We start from the raw sequence: 14,614 nt of genomic DNA on the forward strand, positions 1-14,614 counted from the left end.
TTAGACTGTTCATCCAGTAATTCCTCCTCACGTTTAGTTTTGGCACTTATCAGCCCTTGCTGTCTTCGGAATTCTGTGGATGATATTTTTCTGAAAGTCCGATGGCACGTCGCCAGTCTCATAGATCACCTACAAGTGTAATTATGCATTCTCCCTACTATACTGCATGAACACAATATATGAAATTTCATTATTTGCTGTTCTCCATCGTATTTGAAATTTAATGTCAGTGGTGTAAAAATGGACGCTAAATGACATTATAAGAGACCCAGAAAGTACATCGGACACGATGTAGATGGTGTAGAAGAGAGAGTTTAATACGTGATGAGAGTTTTAAGCGCACTTGAAATCCGATCGACTGACGGTTCGAACCTGTAGTAGCTGACATGTATTGGAGATGGGAGCGACTGATTGCCTCTGGGACGAGCATATAGACGCGGCGAAGCTAATTATTCGCACATGCCTTGCTGATGGGATTGGTGGGCCAGTAGAGCAGTGCTACTCTTAACGGTATGGTGCAGGGATACGAGCTGAATTGTCGTTACGCCAAGGATATTGTATTACTGCATATTATTCACATGCTATACTTACGCAGTTATGAACCCCTGGTTTGAGGAAAAATTCGAATACGTACGTATTACTTCAACGTCATGCAACAAAAGCACGAGATTGAGGAATATATAGTGCGAATCACGTATAACTTGCACCCTCTTACACTATACGATCTGGCAGGCAATTACTTACAAGTTTGTGGCGTCCTCCATCAGTAATGGTGGAATACAATATGGCGTTGGCCCATCCTTAGCCTTGACGATAGTTTCCACTCTCGCAGGTATACGTTCAATCAGGTGATGGAAGGTTTCTCTGGGAATGGTTTGGTTCAAATGGCTCTAAGCACTATGGGACTTAACATCTGAGGTCATCAGTCCCCTAGACATAGAACTACTTGAACCTAACTAACCTAAGGACATCACACACATCAATGCCCGAGGCAGGATTCGAACCTGCGACCATAGTGGTCCCGCGGCTCCAGACTGTAGCGCCTAGGACCGCTCGGCCACTCCGGCCGGCTCTCGGGGAATGTCAGCCAATTCTTCACGGAGTACTGCACTGAGGAGAGGTATCGATGTCGGTCGGCGAGGTCTGGCACTAAATCGGCGTCCCAAAACATCCCGAAGGTGCTCTATAGGATTCAGGTCAGGACTCTGTGCAGGCCAGTCCACCATAGGCCGTGCATTAGGAACAGGTGCTCGACTGTGTTGAAAGGTGCAGTCGCTATCCCCGAATTGCTCTTCAACTGTGGTAAGCAAGACGTTTCTTAAAACATCAGTGTAGGCCTGTGTTGTGATAGTGTCAAGAAAATCAATAAGGGGTGCAAGCCCCCTCCACGAAAAACACGACCACACCATAACACCAGCGCCTCCGAGTTTTACTGTTGGCACTACGCGCCTTGACAGATGATGTTCACTGGGCATTCGCCATACCCACACCCTGCCATCGGATCGCCACATTCTGTACCGCGATTCGTCACTCCACACAACATTTTTCCACTGTTTAATCGTCCATTGTTTACGCTCCTTACATCAAGCGAGGCGTCGTTTGCCATTTACCGGCGTGATGTGTGGCTTATGAACAACCGCCCGAAAATGAAATCCAAGTTTCCTCACCTCCCGCCAAACTGTCACACTACTTGCAGTGGATCCTGATGCAGTTTGGAATTCCTGTGCGAAGGTCTGGATAGATGTCTTCCTATTACCCATTACAACCCTCTTCAACTGTCGGCTATCTCTGTCGGTCAACAGACGAGGTCGGCCTGTACGCTTCTCTGCTTTACGTGTCCCTTCACGTTTCCACTTCACTATCACATCGGAAACAATGGACCTAGTGATGTTTAGGAGTGTGGAAATCTCGCATACTGATGTATTACACAAGTAACATTCAATCACCTGACCACGTTCGAAGTCCGTCAGTTTCGTGGAGCCCTCCATTCTACTCTCTCACGATATCTAATGACTACTGAGATCGCTGATATGGAGTACCTGACAGTAGGTGGCAGCACAATGCACCTAATACGAAAAAAGTATGTTTTTGGGGGTGTCCGGATACTTTTAATCACATATTGTATACTTCATTATATTTCAAGACATGGAAACAAGGTTTACTTCGAATGATAGTAGACAGAGGGGGAGACGTAACTTTGTTGTGTTTTACTCTTAGCTCCTGTATAAACTGAAATACTGAATCATTAACAGTTTTTTAAACTGGACGATATAGTTCTGTAACGGCTTTCGAAAGCTCTTATAAAGACGAGTACAGTGGTATAAAACTCGTTAATTTGACGTCGAAACCTCTCCCTAATGTGTCTGCGAAATGTGCCCCCAACTGAAAGGCAAGGAGGCTGGAATCGGTTGCTGATGTGTAAACTCCAGCAGTAATTTTCTGAGCGTGGAAAACAAGAGGTTCAATTGTGTTTCGATTTCGAACTAAAGCCGGCCGCTGTGGCCGAGCCGGTTCTGAGTGCTTCAGTCCGGGACCGCGCGACTGCTACGGTCGTAGGTTCGAATTCTGCCTTGGGCATGAATGTGTGTGATGTCCTTAGGTTAGTTAGGTTTAAGTAGTTCAAAGGTGTAGGGGACTGATGACCTCCGATGTTAAGTCCCATAGTGCTCAGAGTCGTTTTTTGCGAGCTAAATTATTTTTAAATGGACGGTATTATTATCTCTGTTTCGTAATGCTATAATATTGATTACAAAGGTTACCACTAACTACACTTTTTTTTCAAATGCTATCCGGAACACTGGACGCAAAGTAGTGGAGGTTACAGCTTGTGCAACGAATGTACGAACGTCTGTTTCACGTTATGCACGGTCTATACACATACTTGTACATTCTACCATACGTCAGTAACAGTAAAATTGTGACATATACGTCACGTATGCTCAAACATCTCACACAACACGATAAAATGTTTCATTATCCATTTCGCAACAATACGGGAACAAATTGACAGTACAACTCAACAGTAACTATGGAATATCTGAAGTCTTTCAGTTTTCTGTTATTCCAGAAGTAAGGAGACACACAATCAAGTCATTCACAAACAATAAATATAATGCAAAAATTTTAGAGTAGTTGATTTTAAATGGAGGTGCAGGGTTTGGGTTAAGTACGTGTCGATAGGAAGAGGAGTGTTACAGAGGAAGCACGTTTCGTAACAATTGTCTTCTCTCAATGTGGACAGTTAACTTTTTTCTGAGGAGTTGTGGGCAGTACTTTCGATGCCCTGAGAACTGCTTCGTTATTTTACAAAAATAAGCTGTTAGTAGTAGGCAATGCCACTGTCGTAGTCAGTCATGAATTCGTGGTTTGTTCAAAGAAAATTCGTTGTGATTCTAACGTTTAGTTAGGCGAGAATGTTGATGATAGTGTTCGGGGGAAGGACGGAGGGGTGGTTGGGTAGTGCTGGTTAATATCTGATTGCAGTCTGTGGCCATGGCCTCAGAAAAGTTAGGAACCGTTGCTCTAGTCTATCGCCCTTAGTTCTCAGCTACACGCGAATGCTACTGAGGACCAGATGACTTGTTACAGTCATTTGCCAATGCATGGTTATTGTAGTCACTTATTAGTCCACTTTATGTGACTCCCGCATTACTCATAATTAAAATGCAAGCTGTGAATTCTGGATTTTCCGCTCTGAATAATGCATGTATGGACTGGCTGATGTACTAGAGAACTTAAAGTACTACAGCTGAGATCAACACCGCAGTGAGTAGAATAAATACAAATGCAAACGCAACCAGTTATAAAGCGAGAAATGAATTTCAAAAGGCAGAAAGCATGTACGACTTCGCACTGAACAATCTCACCACACGGAAAGTGGCCCACAGCTCAAAACCTTAATTATACTTCCAACCAATACTATCTCCTGTACATAATTGGGATTAAATAGAAAAACAAGTGAAAAACCTTTCACCACACAGTCAGATTAATTTATGATGGTGATTATAATATAAACAGTGATAACAGTAGTACCACTTGGGACCAGATAATTTGAACCAAATTTGATCTCATACAGAAACAATTGCAGTGCCTACAGTGGATCTCGAATAGCAGTACAAACTAAGAATCAACAACGTTGCTATTGCTACCAGCACTACTAGTAATAACGATAAAATAATGGTAACACTAATAGTGACTCTAAACAGTTCCTTCTGTAAATCCTCCATTCCGTCACAAATTTTGTTCGAAGCCCCATATGATAGTCTTTTGGTAATAAACGTCGGTATGGTGTCGAGGTAACTGCTTTCAGAAGTCAAGAAAGTATATATTGCTATCACCTAATTGACTTGATCCATCTTTTATAGGAAGTCATGTCAGAAAAACGTGAGCTGGGCTTAGCATGATGCATGTTACCTTAATCAAGTTGGTTGGCATGGAAGATGACATTCTCTTTGAGCTCTGGAAACCATGTTATGAGATACATCCAAGGACAGACGCCAATGAGAGTAATTGGCAGTTTTTTGGGGTCACTTCTGCACCCTTTCTGGTAAACGGGCGACCACCAAAGTAAGTGTAGAAAAAAATTCTAACATGTTGCATTAATTGCCTCATTGGCTCATAATTTCTTCTTGACAATGCAGATTGTTATTATTTGCTTAAATGTCAACTTAGTTTTATTAATTTTTTGTCATTCTAGAAAAAGTGCTGTACTGTTTTTTGTCATTGAAAAGCTTATATATTTATTTGTTTATTCGTTTAATTCACACGAAAAGATTAGATCCTTCAGGATCTCTCTTACAATCCTACAGGCATTGGTAAGTGCAGTACAACAAAAAAATTCAAAATAATAATACTATTATTGATAATAACACAGGGAATTTAAGATTTATTTTACTAACAACATGTTAAGCAGTTTCCTGATTACGTTCTTGCCGAATGCGAGTAATATTTTGAAACAGGCGATCGATGACCTTACTCAGTCGATAATCGCTTGCACTTACAGTCACATAGATCAAGTTGGTGGTAAACCACCTAGAAGCAGAACCAGTAAGATGCCTTGTAGCACAATTTATTCTTTGCTCTCTGTTGGCCCTCACTGGCCTGTAAGGTTAAATGAAAAGCTTGATTTGAAGTAGATGATGGATTACTTCAATCACTGCATGTTCGCTTGCGCTTGTCGTCGCTTACACGCAGCAAGTGGTCCGGTGGCGTCATCAGAAGGCAGCCAGCGAGGAAATGTCGTGCGGGCAGCGGCAGCGGCAGGGGCGCCGCAGGGGCAGCCGGTGTCCGGCTTGGCGTGACATAACGCGGTTAGGGCCCTGCCGGCCGTAATAACGTCGTTAGCATGCGCCGGCCTGAATGTCAGCAATGTCTCTCTCTGCACAGTCTGTCCTTGGGCTACCCGCGTCCATCAACACTCCGCGCCCGGAAAGGTCAGTAGCGGCGTTCGCTGCTCTTTGGTGTCGCAGTCTGTCCGAATGAGCTTCCCTGAAGGCGGAACGAATGGCAGACGCAAAGAGCTCAGAGCTGTGGCCAACACCTTGCGTTTAAACCGACCAACAAGCTTGGGGCTGTGGGATATTAAACTTCCGAGCCTAGTCTCATTACTCTCTGTAACTGGGACAGATGATTTTAATTGCACTTCACCAAATAATTGCACTCCGCCTGGAAATGTCGATCGCACTCCGCCAGCAACTGTCAGTTCTAATTTAGTGTACTGTTCTACAATACTGTTTCAAACACACGAGCAGTAGTCAAGAATGTGCGCCACTTGGGTCCTGTATGCAGTCTGTTTTACGGTTGAACGACACTTTCCTAAAATTCTCCCAGTAAATTGAAGGCGAACATGTCACCTTCCCTGCTATTGTCCTTACGTTCTCATTCCAGTTCATCTCACTTCGCAACTTTACGATCAGACATTTAATCGACATAACTATGTCAAGCAGGGCACTAGTAATGCTGTATTCGAACATTACAATTGTTTTTCTCAGCTCACCTATATTAACGTACGTTTAGAGCAAGATGCCGTTTATCAGTCTAGCTATAAATTTCGTTAAGTCATCTTGTATTCTCCTATAGCGACACCTCAGTATCATCAACATACAATCGCAGATACATACAATCGCAGATTACCGCTCACTCTCTCCGTCAGATTATTTACGTATATAGAGAGTAAAAGCGGTCCTATCATGTTTGCCTGGGGCACTTCTTGTCTCTGAAGAACAGAGATTTCACGTGTGTATTCCTGAGAAAGAGGCAGCTCGAAGTGACGTGTCACATGATCCTCTTTGCAGCTGAAATAATAACCCAAATGCAAGACGGTGGTTTAAAGGCTGTCGCCAGAGCCCCTGTAAATAGTGTCCCCACCTACAGACACCCCGTATCAGTCGCCATTATCATTCTTCACATCGGTCGACTTCTCTAGAGATGCCTCACCCTTTAGAAACACTATATGCGTATCTAAATTAAATTATTTCCTTTTCATTATCAGAGGTTTTACAGTAAAAATACTATCAGTGCAGGCTCATCCCTTTCTGAACTATATTTGTTCTTCTAATAATACTGGTCTTAATTATGACACATTCTTTTAAGGTAGATTTTATAGCCTGTGTTATCTAGATTAATTGTTCAATGATTATTTGGTTAACCTCTGTTGTCTTTCTTGAATGTGGAGAAAGTTTTAGCCACATTTCACTCCTCGGATACATTACCAGCAGTCCAACATAGGATAATGAGATGTAGCATACGTTTCTTTAATGCAAGACTTAAACAATTGGACCTTTATTCCACCTATCCCAGTCGCTACATTGCCCTTCAGTTTTTGCACTGCTGCATCTGATCCATTAATTTCAATGAGGTCTTGGTTTATGTAGACTGAGCAGTTTTTACAGTATTCTTCCACTGTTGAACTGTCAGTCCCAGAGATTTCTATAAAGCTCTTCCTAACGTTCTGGAGTTATTACACTTCCAAGAGTACCATATCTAGTAAAGTACTGCGGTGTAGAAAACAACATTCGGGTTGATGGTGGTTTAGGATTTTTTGACATAATTTATTACATATGACAACTGACGCCTCGTATGGCCTGTGAAGCAACTTAAACGTCTTGGATCCTGGGTTCGTTTCCAGCACTGCTCAAATTCTTAATAGAAATCACAGGCAGTAGCGTCCGAAGACTTTTTGTAACAGGAGGCACTCTCGTTCTGCCAACGAGCTTGTCAAAAGAAGGCGGAGGAGAGGACAAAGTTTCACGACATCATCTTTCCCCCGATGTGGCAAATTACTTATAAAAGGTGCAAGAATCACAATTATCAACGGAATGAGGATGCAGAATGCAATGGAAACCACTACAATAAAGACACGTAATGTGTATTTGCAGGACATGTGGTCTGTAACTGAAAAAGTGCAACGGTGATATCTCCATTGACTAAAGATTCCGAATTAGTCGCTCTTTCGGAACTCTGGAAGGAGACTGACCAGAAGGAGGTGACCGAGAGAGCAAGACTCAACATCTACGAATCGGGGAGTGGATTCCGATGGTATCAAAGTGGTTGGAAAGCTAGAAAACTTGAAAAGGGAATGGAAAGGCTGAGCCTGGATGTATTGGGGACCAGTAAAGTGAAACGACAGGAAGATACGCATCTATGGTCGGACGGATAAAGGGTAATATTAAACGCAGACATAAATGGTGTAAGAAGATAAGAGTCGCAGATGAATACGAAAGGTGCTGTGCAGTTGCTTAGCAGCTCATTCATCAAAGTTGCTAACAAGAATAATATACAGAAAAACTGAAAAGAAATTTGAGGATATACTAGATGAGAATCAGACTGGCTTAATGAAAGGTGAAATCATCAGGCAGGCAGTTCTTACGTCGCACTTGATAATGGATGCATGGCGTAAGAAAATCCTCAGCTTGGTACCGCTAATCGTTCCAGACAGAAAGTTTTCTTACCAGACAGACAGACGAAGAACAAAGTAATCATATAAAGGTTTCGTTTATGGAGATACGGAACTCTAAAAAGAAAAAAAAAAAACATCATCGCTCAAACTAGTTGAAGGCCTGATGACTCAAAAAAATTAAAAATAGTCACTCACCGTTAACAGTTCGGAGAGTATCGAAACGTCAACTTTAGTCCGTCGTTGCTAAAATTGCGAAGATAAATAGGGAACCTTATTTCGTAATGTCAAAATATTCACCAGCAATGAGCGACTAGTGAAGCGATAATTCGGTTGAACCACTGGGCGCGCTACGCGTAACAGATGACCTGTTGCGGTAGGCGGTCGTTATTGCTGCCTGGAAACCAATTTCGAATAATGTTGTGCATACATTTGTTTTACAACATAATATATCTCCCTGTCTCCGATGTTATTTACTGCAGATTCTATTTTAAAATCTTCTTGATTAATGTTCAGTTATCTAATAGTTATACTACTCTAATCCTATTTGTTTCTACCCTTTAGGAAATTTCATTTACACACGGCGGGTAAGCATCCCTAGGTTTTGATGCATTGACCAACAGGGTGAGATATCTGAAATATGAATACCTTTTTCCGCAGCCTGTAGCAACATGACCAAATCTTCATGAATAATTGCGCTGTAGAAGATGGCTCTGTTCAGTTCACACTAGAGGGGCCTGTTGTCAAAGGTAAACCCTATTTTCAGCTGAATTATCGTCTAATACGAGAAAAGAATTCTACTTGATGTATTACAGACACGATGGTCATTGTCGTTATCATAAAGCATTATAAACATACTGGAAAAAACTACTCCCCCCCTTCCCCCCCCCCCTCAGAAAACATCACGCTAATGATGTTTAACACCTCAACTAGCATTGGAAACAGCCTTAATTTAGTGAAGAAGAGAATCCACAAGTTTCTTCAGGTATGCCTTAACCATCTAAAGCCGCTCATTGAATTTTAGGTCCCGAAGAGTACGAAATTGCTCTTTCAGACAGTCCGAGATATTTCTATGGGATTGTGATTGAGTGCCCGCCAAACCAGGAGCGTATGCGTGCAGCCCTGAGAACACGGCTGTTGTGAATTTGGGGGACGAGTGTGTCCACAGTATACTCAGCACGATGATGAAGAAAGGGTAATACTTTGCCACCGAGAATATTGAAATAATTATTCTGGTTCATGTACAGCGGAATCTAAGTGAGTGGACCCAAGTCACAATATGAAAAACATCTCCAAACGTCACAGAACCACCGGAATGAACTACACCTTCAACACACTGCAAGTTAAACGCAGCCTCAGTGCTCGTCGAAGCTTAAGACGCCATAGACGTCCGTTGCAAGAAGTTTCCTTAGCAGTGTTCGTTCAGAGACGAAACCCGGTAATGCTTCGTAACTGCTTAACATGTATAAGAGTCGGCTGTACATGCTATTCTCCTTCTATCCCTCTCTGTCCTCCTCCTCTCCCCTCTCTCTGTCCATCTTCTCTCCTTCTTTCTGTGCCTCTCTTTCTTTCCTCTGACTACATCCATTTCTCCTCTTTCCCCCCCCCCCCCCACTTATCTTCTCTGTACATCTCCTCTCCCCCCCCCCCTCTCTCTGACCTTGAGCCTTGTTTATTCTTATTGTAAACTAAACCTTGACTAGAAATAAAAGTCAATTAAAACAAATGGATAAATCGGTTGCGATCATTGCTATATGGGGTATGACAGAGACCTCTCGAGCTACCTGATCTGTGAGGGTAGTAGCGCCAATGACAGTATTTCCCATAGTTTTAACATGCGAACCCGAAGTATTACAAAGCTCCGGACGGTTCAGATTCCGTAGTAGTTTTCTAATCATAAGTTGATAACCCGTAAACACATCTTTACTGTACTTTGTTGAAGCCGTCGGCGAGGAAGAAAACAAAACAGCATACAATGAAATGATAGTTAAATAAAAACCCTAAGCTGTCGACAGGAGTTGATATACATCAACGGGGACATTTGAAAATGTGTGCCCCGATCGGGACTCGAACCCTGGATCTCCTGTTTACATGGCAGACGCTCTATCCACCTTAGCCACCGAGGGCACAGAGGATAGCGCGACTGCATGGATTTATCCCTTGCACGCTCCCCGTGAGAACCACATCCCCATCTAAATGTTCACACATTACATTCGTAGTGCCCCTGCCCATTACACTCATTATTCGCGGCAGACAATCTTACCGAGTCCCGTAGGTGTTCGGCAATGCGTGTGCATCCGCACAGAAGAAGAAGGTCAATGGCCTGTTAGCCTTAACTATATGAACATGGTATCTGTTCTTTCTGACACGTCCTCTGTGCCTTCGGTGGCTCAGATGGATAGTGTGTCTGCCTTGTAAGCGGGAGATCCCGGGTTCGAGTCCCGGTCGGGGTACACATTTTCAACTGTGCCCGTTGGGGTGTATCAACGACTGTAGACAGCTTAGGGTCTTGATTCAATTATCATTTCGTTCTAGAGAGTTGCATGGTCACCGATGGTATCTGCTCATTCGGACATGTCCGAAAGAACAGATACCATGTTCATAAAACAGCATACTGTCGCGTACACACTGTTTCTTTAAAATAGAATGTACATGTAAGTAACAGTTTATCTAGTGGCCTAAACGCCCTGCTATCGTAGCTTCAAACGACGAGGAAGAAAATAAAACTGTGCATTATCACGGCCCGACACTTTCTTTCTCGCAGTAGATTTTAATGTGAAATCTGTACATTGTTGCTTAAAAAAATTTGTAACGTATTACTGTCTGAATGCTTATCAGAGTACCGTGTAAAAATAGGAAGTGAATCAATCAAGACGTTTTCTGCTAACAACGGTTCCCTATTACATATTAGGTACGTATTCATCTACTATGTATAATGAAAACACACTCATGGAAATTGAAATAAGAACACCGTGAATTCATTGTCCCAGGAAGGGGAAACTTTATTGACACATTCCTGGGGTCAGATACATCACATGATCACACTGACAGAACCACAGGCACATAGACACAGGCAACAGAGCATGCACAATGTCGGCACTAGTACAGTGTATATCCACCTTTCGCAGAAATGCAGGCTGCTATTCTCCCATGGAGACGATCGTAGAGATGCTGGATGTAGTCCTGTGGAACGGCTTGCCATGCCATTTCCACCTGGCGCCTCAGTTGGACCAGCGTTCGTGCTGGACGTGCAGACCGTGTGAGACGACGCTTCATCCAGTCCCAAACATGCTCAATGGGGGACAGATACGGAGATCTTGCTGACCAGGGTAGTTGACTTACACCTTCTAGAGCACGTTGGGTGGCACGGGATACATGCGGACGTGCATTGTCCTGTTGGAACAGCAACTTCCCTTGCTGGTCTAGGAATGGTAGAACGATGGGTTCGATGACGGCTTGGATGTACCGTGCACTATTCAGTGTCCCCTCGACGATCACCAGTGGTGTACGGCCAGTGTAGGAGATCGCTCCCCACACCATGATGCCGGGTGTTGGCCCTGTGTGCCTCGGCCGTATGCAGTCCTGATTGTGGCGCTCACCTGCACGGCGCCAAACACGCATACGACCATCATTGGCACCAAGGCAGAAGCGACTCTCATCGCTGAAGACGACACGTCTCCATTCGTCCCTCCATTCACGCCTGTCGCGACACCACTGGAGGCGGGCTGCACGATGTTGGGGCGTGAGCGGAAGACGGCCTAACGGTGTGCGGGACCGTAGCCCAGCTTCATGGAGACGGTTGCAAATGGTCCTCGCCGATACCCCAGGAGCAACAGTGTCCCTAATTTGCTGGGAAGTGGCGGTGCGGTCCCCTACGGCACTGCGTAGGATCCTACGGTCTTGGCGTGCATCCGTGCGTCGCTGCGGTCCGGTCCCAGATCGACGGGCATTTGCACCTTCCGCCGACCACTGGCGACAACATCGATGTACTGTGGAGACCTCACGCCCCACGTGTTGAGCAATTCGGCGGTACGTCCACCCGGCCTCCCGCATGCCCACTATACGCCCTCGCTCAAAGTCCGTCAACTGCACATACGGTTCACGTCCACGCTGTCGCGGCATGCTACCAGTGTTAAAGACTGCGATGGAGCTCCGTATGCCACGGCAAACTGGCTGACACTGACGGCGGCGGTGCACAAATGCTGCGCAGCTAGCGCCATTCGACGGCCAACACCGCGGTTCCTGGTGTGTCCGCTGTGCCGTGCGTGTGATCATTGCTTGTACAGCCCTCTCGCAGTGTCCGGAGCAAGTATGGTGGTTCTGACACACCGGTGTCTATGTGTTCTTTTTTCCATTTCCAGGAGTGTAGGAAGTAAATCGCTGAAGAACTTTTCGAGATTTTTGCTAACAACATTTCCCTATTAAACATTGCGTATGTATTTGTATAGTATAGTATAAATATTAATTTGTATATTACAAATCTTTAAATAAATTTATCCTGTGTCGGTCCGAATATATATTACAGTATCACGTAATAATTTGAAGTAATTCTTTCAATAACTTTTCGTCTTTATATTTTACCGTTATTGTGGTCTTCATTCCGAAGACTGGTTTGATGCTACTCTCAATGCTACTCTGTCTTGGACGAGCCTCTTTATCTCCGAGTAACTACTGCAATCTCTATCGTTCTGAATCTGCTTGCTGTATTCATCTCTTGGCCTCCCTCGACGATGTTAACCCCGCACACTTCCCTCCAACACTACATTGATAATTCCTTGATGTTTTAGAATGTGTCCTGTCAACGAATCCCTTCTTTTGGTCAAGTTGTGCCACAAATTTGATTTTGTTTCTTCTCCCTGTACTTTAATTCTTACTCCAAAATTTTTTGGTGTCCCTTACTTCTTGTTCAATGTACATAGCCTACGATCCTGTCTCACTCCTTTTTAAACCACTGCTTCCCTTTCATGTCTCTCGACTATTAACTGACGTATGGTTTCTGTACAAGTTGTAAATACCTTTTCTCTCCCTGTGTTTTGCCCTGCTACCTTCAGTGTTTCAAAGAGATGATTCCAGTTAACATTGACAAAGGCGTTCTCTAAGTCCACAAATGCTACACATGTTGGTTTGCCTTTTCTTAACCCATCTTCTAAGATAATTGATAGTCAGTATTGCCTCGCCTCCGGAATCCAAACTGATCTTCGCCGAGATCTGCTTCTACCAATTTTTCCATTCTTTTGTAAAGAATTCGTGATGGTATTATGAAACCATGAGTTATTAAACAGAGTTTTCAGTATTTTACGTCTCTATATAGTAGTATAAATGGTCAAAGTTGCATTTATGTAATTTTGTATGAACCACAAGTATTTTGCTCGAGAAGTTCGGTCACCAGCTGTCTTCCAAATGACATGAAACAGATTGATACATCTCCTCAATGTTGGAAGTACAGAAGTGCATCTGTGCTGTTTTGCAGCAATGCGTTTAATATCCAGTGGCCGAAACGCGCCAGGAAAATATTTGTATTGTAGACAAATAAGTGGATTGTGTAACTTCACACTCTGTGTTACAGGGCTGCGAGTACTGCATCATTGCTCGCCGTCGTGTCGAACAGTTCAATATGATACGCCAAGAAACCTGGCTATTTCATGCATATTGTGGACATGGGTACGTCCAAAGTTGATAGCACCTTTCTGCCATTGGGTCACCTGTCTTGCGGCGCTGACACCATACAACCAACTCACAGGCACCGTTTCGCTGCCATGACTTTCGTGAGTGGTGGACACTCACCGACTGCTACTTCTACTCCTCCTACAGCTCTCAAAAGTGATAACTATAGACGTTTTATTGAGTGACTAATATTTTGTCCGATAAATATACGTACAGGTGTTAAGTTGATATTTTGTGGCCTAACGACAATCTTGTAAATGGTTACGGGTAGCATGAAAAAGATATCCACTTGATGGCTGTCGGTGTATTTTCTGACACGACTTAAAGCTGTGGAGTAGCCTCTACTGAAAAATGTTCACAGTAAATAATCTTAAAAAACCAGTCGCATAATATCAACGAGGTTCGAAATGTTTAAAGCAGTTCGGTTACCTACTCACACGTTGATCATTTTCACATTGCGCATCTATGTGATTCGCCGTTCCTACTTGTGCTGTACGCAACAGGACAATTAGCGATGGGCCGATAGTTTAGTGGCCAAACAGCGCCTTGAATTATTGTTATGTCCCCCATAGAGCAGGCGTGACTACTATCTATTAATAATTGGGTCAGAACTGGCATGTGATTAGCTTGTTAATTTGTGATAACTGTCGACGTGAAGTAACATAGGCATGTCAATACAGCTGCACATGTGTACCGTTGCTGATGTGCCGGTTATGTTGTTATCGAATCGTTGCGCTCGAGCCTGCATTTCTTTGTGAAAACTGCGTCTTCTGAATTGTTCTTTTCGACATTCCACTGTTCTTCACATCAGTGCCTGGAAACGTTGAGGAACAAGTTGACAAAAAATATGCTCAGAGAACACCCGAAGTTAATATTTGGTAGACATTTCTCCGTAATACAGTTTTGTTCATTACAACCCTCTATTGAAGAAAATGATTACTGATGTTGCGTACATGCTTTCTACGGAAGCATATATAAGTACCCACTATGTATATGCTTCAAAAGTCACTTACATTAAACGGTTGAAGTTGCTTAACATCAGTACTGATTACTTGC

Source organism: Schistocerca piceifrons, chromosome 7 (assembly GCF_021461385.2).
Source record: "Schistocerca piceifrons isolate TAMUIC-IGC-003096 chromosome 7, iqSchPice1.1, whole genome shotgun sequence".
Taxonomy (NCBI): domain Eukaryota; kingdom Metazoa; phylum Arthropoda; class Insecta; order Orthoptera; family Acrididae; genus Schistocerca; species Schistocerca piceifrons.